This window comes from Saimiri boliviensis, chromosome 17 (assembly GCF_048565385.1).
Source record: "Saimiri boliviensis isolate mSaiBol1 chromosome 17, mSaiBol1.pri, whole genome shotgun sequence".
NCBI lineage: Eukaryota > Metazoa > Chordata > Mammalia > Primates > Cebidae > Saimiri > Saimiri boliviensis.
This window is the reverse complement of record NC_133465.1, coordinates 2,207,983-2,220,901: the sequence shown is the minus strand read 5'-3', so window position 1 is coordinate 2,220,901 and position 12,919 is coordinate 2,207,983. Positions and strand designations below refer to the sequence as shown.

General features: G+C 41.5%; 1 protein-coding gene across 21 annotated transcripts in view; it reads right to left on the bottom strand.

Annotated features, from left to right (window-relative positions):
* ACACA (acetyl-CoA carboxylase alpha) overlaps positions 1–12,919 on the bottom strand; it is a 328,649-nt gene that overhangs the window by 205,484 nt on the left and 110,246 nt on the right. Inside the window, exon 1 of one of the 21 annotated variants that reach the window (XM_010339689.3) lies at positions 4,018–4,300. The exons of the other annotated variants lie outside the window; for them this stretch is intronic. The gene's annotated coding sequence lies outside the window, so the exon portion shown is untranslated. Of the gene's footprint in view, positions 1–4,017; positions 4,301–12,919 lie in introns of those variants that run through there. 21 annotated transcript variants of the gene reach the window in all.

The following is a 12,919-nucleotide window of genomic DNA, read 5'->3' as shown; positions in this document are numbered from 1 at the left end:
TCCAGTCGCTAGCTTCTTTCAACAGTCTGGTGAAAAGCCACAGAGGTACCAGCAGCAGTGGGTTGTGGCTCTTTGGCAGTCAGAATATCAACCCTGCCATAATCACTTATCCTCTGGACAACACTGCCTGGGCCTACCAATCACCTGCCAGGCCTCCCGAAGGATCTGAGTACCAGCTCCTCAGAGCTTATGGCCAGAGGTCCAGGCACCAGCCCCCAGAGGACCTTCGCGAAGCTCCTCGGTTCCGGTAACGCTACTTCTTCCCCTTTGTTCTCCCAGCCTTAGTGGGGGATAGCTACTTCCTCTAGTTATTAACTCTGGGGTACCTTAGCATGCCTTTTTTGTTGTTATTCTTTTATTCTTCTAACACTCAAGAAAGCAATTCTCACTAGTGAATGTTCTCTGTTAATAACACGTAGTGCAATTGCTCTTCCTTGTGACTGCACCTTGACTGATAGACCCTCCAAAAGAGTGTTCAGACGATGAAATAAGATAGTGGATATAAGCTCCTTTGTACTCCGTTTGATAGACATTTTCTTTTTCTAGTCCTATCTTTTCTTCCTTTCCACTACAATTTAACCTTGATGGTGCAGTAAGTTATCTTTTCAAAATAAGAAAGTATGATTAAAATCTTCCCATATGCAGCACACCATCTAGCTTTCTGTGCACATACGGTGTTTTACATATACATATATAAATACAACCAATCTTTCTTTCTTCTCTGAGTGTCTCTATCTATAAAACTCAATTAGTGGGCATTTTCCCTATACCTCACATGACTTAGTATGGCTCTTAACTTGCAAAACCACGACCTACAGGAGCATAACAAGAAGGGACAAGGCTGGTCGTGGTGGCTCACACCTGTAATCCCAGCACTTTGGGAGGCCAAGGCAGGCAGATCACTTGAGGCCAGGAGTTCTAGACCAGCTTGGCCAACATAGTGAAATCCTGTCTCCACTTAAAAAAATAAAAAAAATTAGCCAGGCATGGTTAAACCTCCAGCTACTCAGGAGGCTGAGGTGGGAGAATTGCTTGAATCCAGGAGGCAGAGATTGCAGTGAGCAGAGATCAAGCCACTGCACAACAGCCTAGGTGACAGAGCAAGACTCAATCTTAAAAAACAAAAAAAGAAGGAACAGTTCAGAGTCTAGCAGCTACTTTGCTTACTAAAGGACAGCCATAACAAAGGTTATGTACTCTGCTGTTGGCACTCATATAAAATGCTCTGTAGCCTTCTTAAAGATTGACATTTCAAGCTGCTCAATCTAATAAAATTTTCATCATCCTTTTCTATCCAGGCATTTAGTTATGCTGCAACTAGACTGGAACTTTAAAGTTAACAGGGACCATATAGAAAAAGAGGCCCATAAGTAGAATGATTTGTCTAAGGTCACAAAAAAATCTGTAGCATAGATGGATCAGAAAACCATGTTTCATGGTCATTTCAATGTTCTTCCAATTATACTACGCAACACATCTAATGATAATAAACAAATGAGGTCTGAAAACAGCACCAGGATACATGGTTTTTTTTTTTTTTTTCAGTTGATTCATTTTTCCTTCATATATTCTTTTTAATATTTTTATTATTACACATATTTTTAAATACATAAAAATTACCTTCCTGTCCTTAACTTTGTCATGAAGCTATTTCCTTTGGGCCCCAAGTCCATGGATCATTATCAGTATCAGTGTATCAGACTGAGCAATAACATGAATGAATCTCAAAAACATCATGTTCAGAGAAGGAAACCAAACACAAAAAAGTGTATACCATATGACTCCACTTTTATGACAATGATACCTAATCTATAGTGCAGAACACTGATCACTGGGCTGGGGCTGTGGGAACTGACTGCAAAGGGGTATGGGAATGATGAAAACGTTCTGTATCTTGATCTTGTAGTAATGGTCAAAAAGGTAGATGTATGTGTTAAAACCATCAAAATACATAATTTTAAAAGGTGAACTTGGCCTGGTACAGTGGTTCACACCTGTAATACCAGCACTTTAGGAGGGCGAGGCAGGAGGATCGCTTGAGCCCAGGAGTTCAAGGCCAGCCTGGGCAACACAGAGAGAGCTCATCAGTACAAAAATTCAAAAAATTAGCTGGGCTTGGTGGCACACGCCTGTAATCCCAACTACTTGGGAGGCTGAGCTGGGAGATCGCTTGAGCCAGGGAGGATTAGGTTGCAGTGAGCTATGATCACACCACTGCACTCCAGCCTGGGTGACAGAGTAAGATCCTGCCTCCAAAAAAAGGGGGTGTAAACCTTACTGTACATAAATTATACCTCAACAAACCTGACTTTAAAACTAAACTCATTTAACTGCAGGGCATGGTGGCTCATGCCTGTAATCCCAGCACTTTGGGAGGCCAAAGCAGGTGCATCACCTGAGGTCAGGAGTTTGAGATCAGCCTGACCAATATGGTGAAACCCTGTCTTTACTAAAATTACAAAAATCAGCCAGACATGGTGACGCGTGCCTGTAGTCCCAGCTACTTGAGTGCTGAGGCAGAAGAATCACTTCAACCCAGGAGGCAGAGGTTGCAGTGAGCTGAGATCACACCTCTGCACTCCAGCGTAGGTGACAGAGCGAAACTCCACCTCAAAAAAAAAAAAAAAAAAAAAAAAAAATCATTTCACTATTCACATAAAACAGGCCCATTTGACTGTAAATTATTCCTTAATAAAGTTGGCTTTTAAAGAACTGTTACTAATGATATGGAAAGGCAACACAGAGAATAAGGCTAAGGAAGTACCCACATCTTGAAAATCAGCAACTATAGGTATGGCGCAATCAAACATTTCTTCATTCGTCCTCATTACATTCAACCCTCTAGGCACCTCCACTTCATATCCCACAAGTATGTAAAAATCTGAGGATACAAAGGTCAACCAAAATACGAACTAGGACTGATCTTCTTAGAAACTTTGGTTTCTCCATTACCCCATATACATTTAGATACCTAACCAACATCATGTGGTTTCCAGCAGAAATATCATCTACTCTATCTGTATTATAACATTTTTGTCAGTACCAGTCCAATTCATTCTACAAAATGCAGTTAGCTGTCAGTACTCCCAGTGAGCCTTTGCTGATACTGATCCTTCCAGCTCCAACCATTAAGGTGGCAGGTAACTGAGCTTCCCCTGTGCCACACCAGAACTTGCACTTACATCTTTCCTCCTAATCACGCTGGACTGTTACATGAGTTTAACATATTTGTTTTCCCTGATAAAGAATGTGTGTTACTTAAGGTCAGATATTCTTATTCATGCCTTGAGATCACAGATTCTTATTTATTGTTGTATCTCCAGCTCCAAAAGGGTAACTGGCACAGACAGCAGCTGCTCAAACATCTTTGGGGTCTTTTTTTTTTTTTTTTAAGACAGAGTCTCACCCTGTCACCCAGGCTGGAGTGCAGTGGCACAATCTCTTGGCTCACTGCAACCTCCGCCTCCCAGGTTCAAGCGATTCTCATGCCTCAGCCTCCTGAATAGCTGGAATTACAGGCACATGCCACCACACTCAACCAATTTTTTCTATTTTTAGTACAGATGGGGTTTCACCATGTTGGGCAGGCCGGTCTCAAAATCCTGGTCTCAAGTGATCCATCCACCTGAGCCTCCCAAAATGCTGGGATTACAAGTGGGAGCCACCATACCCGGCCTGCTCAAACATTTTTGAATGGTGAGGATTATTATTTATTAATTATTGACAACTACACAAAATAACTACCATTTCTGAGTACTCGCTGTGGGACAGATACTATGCTAAGCTCTTTACATGCAAGGCATGTTAATCCTGACAATAATGCTGTTTGAGCAACATTTTACAAATGAGAAAAGTGAGGCTCAGAGGGATTAGGTAACTTGCCCATGATCATTCACACAGCAAGAGATGACAAAACAGATCTGAATCCAACCTTTCCGACTCCAAGCCCTTGAACTTGATCCCCTACAGTACAGCCTTAAGTTAATCTGTATTGAATATGGTCAGTTAATTACTCACTGAAGGCACAGGGAGTGAGTGGATGCTAGACTTCAGACGAATTTTTGTTGCCTACGGACCAGGAGATTCCCAGCGGAGGAGCCCCACAGGTCGCCAGCGTGACCCTTTTGGCCGGTGCAGCTGTTTTGCTGGTGTCCTGGCGCGGTGGTCCTCAGTGCGGAGTATGTGGGACTGGGTGCCCTTTTAGTTGGCGTTAGGCGCTCTGGGAAGGCAGAGTCGCCCATTCAACTGTTGAAAACGGGACCGAAGCCGGGAGCCAGACAGGGAGATTCCTGGGCGGAAAAGCGCCATGAATCTCAGCGCCAGCTGGCGCGGTCGCGGCACAGGAAATTGCATAGATCCCGGCGCCTTTTCCGCGGGCGACTGGGACACCTGGGAGAGAATCAACCGTTCAATTAGGAAAAGAAAAAAAGGGGGCTCTGAGAAAGGGAGCCAGGTGGTCGGGCTCGGCTGGTCCCACCCCGACAAAAAACCAGCAACTGGAAATGCTGATGGTTGAGAGTTTCACAGCAAGCACAACTGAACCCGGGAAGGGCCAGCTCTGTGGCGGAGGGACGTCCTCCCAAGGAAAACAAAGAAACAGAAATAACACCACCACCAACAAGCTGGACGTCCACTCAGAGACCGAATCTGAAAGTCAGCAATTACAAACATGACAAGTGGATAAATCCACAAAGATGGGAAGAAACCAGAGCAAAAAGGCTGAAAACATCCGAAATCAGAATGCCTCTCCTCCTTCAGGGGATCGCAGCTCCTCATCAGCAAGGGAACGAGGCCTGATGGAGAATGAGTGTGATGAATTGTCAGAATCAGGCTTCAGAAGGTGGATAAGAAACTTCTGTGAGCTAAAAGAACATGTTCTAACCCAATGCAAAGAAACTAAGAACCTTGAAAAAAGGTTTGACGAAATGCTAACGAGAATAGACAATTTAGAGAGGAATATAAGTGAATTAATGGAGCTGAAAAACACAATATGAGAACTTTGTGAAGTATGCAAAAGTTTTAACAGTCAAATTGATAGAGCAGAAGAAAGGATATCAGAATTCGAAGACCAACTCAGTGAAATAAAACGAGAAGACAAGATTAGAGAAAAAAGGGTAAAAAGGAATGAGCAGAGTCTCCAAGCAATATGGGACTATGTGAAAAGACCTAATCCACGTTTGATAGGTGTACCTGAATGTGACGAAGAGAATGAATCCAAGCTGGAAAATATTCTTCAGGATATTACTCAGGAAAACTTTCCCAACCTAGCAAGGCAGGACAATATTCAACTCCAGGTAATACAGAGAACACCACAAAGATATTCCTCAAGAAAACCAACCTCAAGGCACATAATCGTCAGATTCACCAGGGTTGAAATGAGGAAGAAAATGCTAAGGGCAGCCAGAAAGGTCAGGTTACCCACAAAGGGAAGCCTATCAGACTCAGCAGATCTCTCAGCAGAAACCCTACAAGCCAGAAGACAGTGGGGGCCAATAGTCAACATCCTTAAAGAAAATAACTTTTAACCCAGAATTTCATATCCAGCCAAACTAAGCTTCATAGGTGAAGGAAAAATAAAATCTTTTGTGAACAAGCAAGTACTCAGAGATTTCATCACCACCAGGCCTACTTTACAGGAGCTTCTGAAAGAAGCACTACACGTAGAAAGGAACAACCAGTATCAGCCATTCCAAAAATATACCAAAAGGTAAAAAGCATCAACATAATCTACATCAACTAATGGGCAAAACATCCAGCTAGCATTGAATGGCAGTATTAAACTCACATATATTATTATTATTAATCCTAAATTTAAATAGACTAAATGCCCCAATCAAAAGACACAGACAGGCAAATTGGATAAAAAGCCAAAACCCATCGGTATGCTGCATCCAGACCCATCTCACATGCAAGGATACACAAAGACTCAAAACAATGGGATGGAGGAAGATTTACCAATCAAATGGAGAGCAAAATAAATAAATAAATAAATAAATAAATAAATAATAGCAAGCAGGAGTTGCAATTCTCGCCTCTGATAAAATAGACTTTAAAGCAACAAAACTCAAGAGGCAAAGAAGGGCATTACATAATGGTAAAAGGATCACTGCAACAAGAAGAGCTAACGATCCTAAATATATATGCACCCAATACAGGAGCACCCAGATATATAAGGCAAGTTCTTAATGACTTATCAAGAGACTTAGACTCGCACACAATAATAGTGGGAGACTTTAACATCACATTGTCAATATTAGACAGATCAACGAGACAGAAAATTAACAAGGATGTCCAGGACTTGAACTCAGACCCGGAACAAGTAAACTTAAGAAACATTTATAGAACTCTTCACCCCAAATCCACAAAACATACATTCTTCTCAGTTCCACATCACACCTGCTCTAAAAGTGACTACGTAATTGGAAGTAAATCCCTCCTCAGTAATTGCACAGCATTTCACAGGTTTGAATGAAACGTTGGTTGGCGGCTTGTTTGCTATTTCCCTCCCTTATTCCTTCCTGTCACCATTGTTAAGCACAATTATTGGCATAAAAGAGGTTTTCAATACCCATTTTTAGACTGCTTTCTAGCCTGGGCAATAAAGCAAGACTCCCGTTCTCTCTCTCCCTTTCTTTCTCTCTTTCATTTTTTTTTTCTTTTTTTCTTTCTTTTCTCTCAAAAAAAAAAAAAAAAAATCATGTTTTAAGAAAGTTTATGAATTTGTGTTGGGCCTCATTCAAAGCTGTCTTGGGCTGTATGCAGCCCAGGGGCGGTGGTTTGGAAACAGTTTATGGAGAACAAATTTCTTAGATCTTTGCCGACCGTGTCTTCCAATGTTTATATATAAGCCCCAAATACATTCCAGCCATACTAACCGTTACAAATCTCAATTCTCTCAAGAACTGAAAGAATGCCTGACGATGTTATTAAATAAATGATTGATATGATTATACTAATCTGAGAGGACATATACTAAATAAATATAGTCTTTAATCAAAAAATTAAGATAAAATGAAACATGAAGGAAAGGCAAGAGTAAAGGGCAATGCCTTTTAGGAGAATTTTTTTTTTTTCATTGAAACTGTAAAAATGTGAAGATACTGGAATGATAATTTGACTGCTCTAAGAAATCATTTTTTAATGTTGGGCAAAATGTAGGATGAATTTCATATATTCTATTAAAAATATGCTTTGTATCTAATAAGCAAGTTGAACTACTTTTAAGGAAATATATTATCTGTTCAATGGCCTGAAGGATAATAGCTAATTTTAAAGAAGGTGAAACGAGCATTTGTAAAGCTCTATATAACTGTATAACATCATGCAAATTTGTATGATTTTATTTTGAGAATATAGTTCCAACTTGCTAAGTAATGCAAAGAGAGGCAAGAGGCAAACACTAACCTTACTACTTAAAGAGAATTCAACAATTAGACTATATATTGATAGTCTTTTAAGGTTTACCCTTGTTACCATCATGCTGCTATGACATTCTCAAAGTATCTTGAGAAAAACAAGCTTTGATTCCCCTTGGAGCTTTCTGAATAAGTCAAAGTATAAAAACTCCTCTCAAAGGAAAGAAAGCAAAAAGTTAACCCAAAAAAGGCGTTCTATAAGCAAGTTAAAAGAAAGTTAAGACTTTTAACACAAGTATTTTTCTTTACGCCATCCTCAAAGATTTCAAAATGAGCCGGGCGCGGTGGCTCAAGCCTGTAATCCCAGCACTTTGGGAGGCCGAGGCGGGTGGATCACGAGGTCAAGAGATCGAGACCATCCTGGTCAACATGGTGAAACCCCATCTCTACTAAAAAAAAATACAAAAAAAAAAAAAATTAGCTGGGCATGGTGGCACGTGCCTGTAATCCCAGCTACTCAGGAGGCTGAGGCAGGAGAATTGCCTGAACCCAGGAGGCGGAGGTTGCGGTGAGCCGAGATCGCGCCATTGCACTCCAGCCTGGGTAACAAGAGCGAAACTCCGTCTGAAAAAAAAAAAAAAGAAAAAAAAAAAGATTTCAAAATGAAAAGAAGAGAATGAAAAAGGATAAAGAGTATAGGAAGCCTGGGAGCATGGCTCACACCTTGGCACTTTTGGAGGCCAAGGCGGGTGGATGGCTCGAGGATGGCTCGAGGCCACAAATTCAAGGTGGGTGGATGGCTCGAGGCCAGAAATTCCGACATGGCAAAACCACATCTCTACTAAAAAAAAAAAAAATACAAAAAGTAGTTAAGTGTGGTGTTGCTGCCTGTAGTCCCAGCTACTCCGGAGGCTGAGGCAGGAGAATCGCTTGAATCCAGAAAGGCAGAGGTTGCAGTGAGCTGAGATCACACCACTGTACTCCAGCCTGGGTGGCAGAGCAAGACTCAGTCGCAAAAAACAAAGAAAAGAAAAGAAAAGAAATTCACTCTAGGCAAATGACCAATAAGTACTCTAGTGCTGGCACTATCCATGCAAAACAGTAAACATAGTATGAAGCAATGCAAACATGTATGTGAAATTTGGCTCCACACTAAATCCAGCTTCATGCTTAACTATATATATATATAAAATGGCAGCCGGGCGCGGTGGCTCACGCCTGTAATCCAGCACTTTGGGAGGCCGAGGCGGGTGGATCACGAGGTCAAGAGATCGAGACCATCCTGGTCAACATGGTGAAACCCCGTCTCTACTAAAAATACAAAAAATTAGCCGGGCGTGGTGGCGCGTGCCTGTAATCCCAGCTACTCAGGAGGCTGAGGCAGGAGAATTGCCTGAACCCAGGAGGCAGAGGTTGAGGTGAGCCGAGATTGCGCCATTGCACTCCAGCCTGGGTAACAAGAGTGAAACTCCGTCTCAAAAAAAAAAAAAAAAAAAAAAGGCAAATTGCAGACCTATTTCTTTACAATACTTATTTTTACTTTAAGCAAGACTAAGAGCTTTGACTATGAAAATGTTAATTAACCAAATTTCTCCAATTCTCTATCAGGTTTTAAGGAATATTTTATTATCTAAATTTATCCACATCTTTCTCCACTACTTACTGATTCCTTAACATTGTTTCAAAAATAACCTTTTCAAATCTGTAATTTGAACTAACTTTTAGGTAACTTCTGAGTTAGACAAAATTATTATTTTTTCTCACTAATCACACAACACTTTCTGGCACACTTTGTGTGCTAATTATATGTTAACTAGTATTCTTATCCTTAGCAACCTAAAACTTTAGTGAAACCCTAAAAAGCAAGAAATCCTAAATCATTAGATAGAAGCATTATAGATAAGAACAATTTCAGAATTCTTAGAAATGTATTTCTCTATATCACAACTCTTTCTTAATTGGAACTGACCCAGATATTCAATAAGCATCAAAAATAATTGTATGAATTTTTTTTGTTTTTGAGACAGAGTCTTGCTCTATCATCCAGGCTGGAGTGCAGTGGCGCTATCTCGACTCACTATAACCTTCTCCTCCCAGGTTCAAGCAATTCTCCTGCCTCAGTTCCCTAAGTAGCTAGGATTACAGGCACACACCGCCATGCCCAGCTAATTTTTGTATTTTTAGTAGAGACAGAGTTTCGCCACACTGACCACCCTGTCTCAAACTCCTGATCTCAAGTGATCTACCTGCCTTGGCTTCCCAAAGTGCTGGGATTATAGGCATGAGTCACCGTGCCTGGTCAAGATTTTAATTAACACAAAAAGCTTACCTAAAACATTTACCCCATTCACCATCCTCAATTCCTTCATTTTTAACAGTTTATTTAATTTACTTCTGTAAAAGGAGATATTAGACACTATCATTTAAAGTTAGTTATTTCCTTGTTAACCATGTTAATAGCCAGTGAACATAAACTGCTCACCTAAACCTAAGTAACAGCCTTAAAGTTAAATACATTAGTATTTTTTTTGCCAGTAACTCACAAGACTTAGCTAACAATATGAAATTAGTCTCATTTGTTGGGAGAAAAAAAAAAAAAAAAAAAAAAAAGGCACACAAACCAAGATCATTTTGCTTGAGCTGAGTTAGTAGCTTCACAACCTCCTAGGCCAAACACTGACATGTCAAAATATTTAGCAGAGACAAATATCAGATACAGACAAAAATGCATTCTGACAATTTTGAAGGCATTTGTATTTTTATTTCATTAATAGTGTTAAAGCCAGCTTGTTTAGTAAAGTTATACTTAAGTCACGTGAACTTGAAAATTGCTTAGACTTATTAAGGTTATTTATGAGCACTCTTTTATTTATAAGCCAATTTGGGTAGACACAACATATAAGTATACATACAAATGAACACATTTAGTCATATATAGACACACACAAACGAAGATTCAATGGCTTTTACCTTGGATCCTGAAGCCATGAGACAGCAATAGAAGCCTGGGGGTTGTTACTTTGCTTGCCCCAGTAGATAATCCAATGAAGGCTGAGAGCCAAAATTTCAGATAAAGCAGTTTCCATGGCAGTTTGATACATGCAACTCCATCCCACTTTCCCATTCAACAGCAAACTCCAGATTCCAAAGAATATGGGTCAAACAGCATTGCAACTTCAAGAGAAAACTGTAAGGAGGGCTTAATACTAGATGTCAGAACTCTGCCTAGGGTGTCCCCTTTGGAAAAGTTGAGGTATGGAGGATCCCTGGATCATCTCACTTTGGGGTCCAGTCTTAAAAGAGTGTCAGACGTCTCTGACCTTAGGTGGGTACTGGTGCCACTTTGCATGTTTTCCCTTCAGGGGCGATGGCCTACTATGAGGTTTCCTTTTGTCTCTGGATGAAGGTCTCAACCTCTGGCATCCTAATAACTTGATAAGGCTACACTTTCCCATTCTTCCTGTTCCACTAGAATGATAGCCATGAAGTGAAATGAAGGAAACTGGAGGCTGGGCCGGTTTCTTTTGTCCTTAACCAGTAGAGTAGGAGAGGGAAGAATTTAGCATGAGAAAAGAAGGTTTAAGTTGCCTGAAACATGTGCAAGTTTGCCCCAAGCTGTGCCACAGGCAGGGATCAGGGACCACAACTGGAAAAGATAGAAAAGATTCCTGAGAGTGAGAGAGAGTGAGAGAGAGAGTGAGAGAGAGAGTGAGAGAGAGAGAGAGAGAGAGAGAGAGAGAGGGAGGGAGGGAGGGAGGTGGGTGACAGGGCAAGTCTGTTTCAAAAAAAAAATCCAAAAATTAAAAAAAAAAGAAAAGAAAAATAAAGAAAGAAAAAATAAATTAAAGCAGACTCGGGCCGGGCGCGGTGGCTCACGCCTATAATCCCAACACTTTGGGAGGCCCAGGTGGGCGGATCACGAGGTCAAGAGATCCAGACCATCCTGGTCAACAAGGTGAAACCCCATCTCTACTAAAAATACAAAAATTAGCTGGGCATGGTGGCGCACGCCTGTAATCCCAGCTGCTCGGGAGGCTGAGGCAGGAGAATTGCTTGACTCAGGAGGCGGAGGTTGCGGTGAGCCGAGATAGCACCATTGCACTCCAGCCTGGGTAACAAGAGTGAAACTCCGTCTCAAAAAAAAATAAAGGTACTAATCCCATTCATGAGGGCTCTGCCCCATGACCCACTCACCTCCCAAAGGCCTCACTTCTTGACATGGTGGTGATTAGATTTTAATATAGACATTTCGTGTGTGTATATAACACAAAAACTCCAGCCCAGGCTGGAGTGCAGTGGCACGATCTCAGCTCACTGCAACCTCCGTCTCTCAAGTCCAACTGATTCTCATGCCTCAACCACCCGAGTAGCTGGGATTACAGACTCCCGCCACCATGCCCAGCTAATTTTTGTATTTTTTTTTTTTTTTTTTTTTTTTTGAGATAGAGTCTCACTCTTTCGCCAGGCACCAGGCTGGAGTGCAGTGGCACAATCTCGGCTCACTGCAACCTTCGCCTCCTGGGTTCAAGCAATTCTTCCGCCTCAGCCTCCCAAGTAGCTGGGACTACAGGCGCACACCACCACGCCCAGTTAATTTTTGTATTTTTTTTTTAGTAGAGACGGGGTTTCACCATGTTGGCCAGGATGGTCTCGATCTCTTGACCTCGTGATCCACCCGCCTCGGCCTCCCAAAGTGCTGGGATTACAGGCTTGAGCCACTGCGCCCAGCCTAATTTTTGTATTTTTAGTAGAGACAGAGTTTCGCCATGTCACCCAGGCTGGTCTAGAACTCCTGGCCTCAGGTGATCTGCCTGTCTCAGCCTCCGAAAGTGCTGAGATTACAGGTATGAACCACCATGCCTGGCCTCAACATATAAATTTTGGCAAAGACACAAACATTCAGACACTATATACTAATATATACTTACAGAGATATTTATACTCGCATGTTTTATTTCTATATGTATAGGCATGAGGTTTTATATAAAAACAATGTTATAGGCCAGGCGTGGTGGCTCAAGCCTGTAATCCCAGCACTTTGGGAGGCCGAGGCGAGTGGATCACGAGGTCAAGAGATCGAGACCATCCTGGTCAACATGGTGAAACCCCGTCTCTACTAAAAATACAAAAAATTAGCTGGGCATGGTGGCGCGTGCCTGTAATCCCAGCTACTCAGGAGGCTGAGGCAGGAGAATTGCCTGAACCCAGGAGGCGGAGGTTGCGGTGAGCCGAGATCATGCCATTGCACTCCAGCCTGGGTAACAAGAGCGAATCTCTGTCTCAAAAAAAAAAAAAAAAAAACAAAAACCAATGTTATACATAAAACACATTATATATGTGTGATCTAAGGTGATCCACCTGCTTTGGCCTCAGAAAGTGCTGGGATAAGAGGCATGAGCCACCACCATGCCCAGCCTATATATACATTTTTTAAATATGTATTTACACATGTATATACATAAAAATTTTTGATACTATATATATACATATACATACACACACACACACACACACACACACAACATAGATTATACATAATATATGACACCTCAGTTACTTTGAAA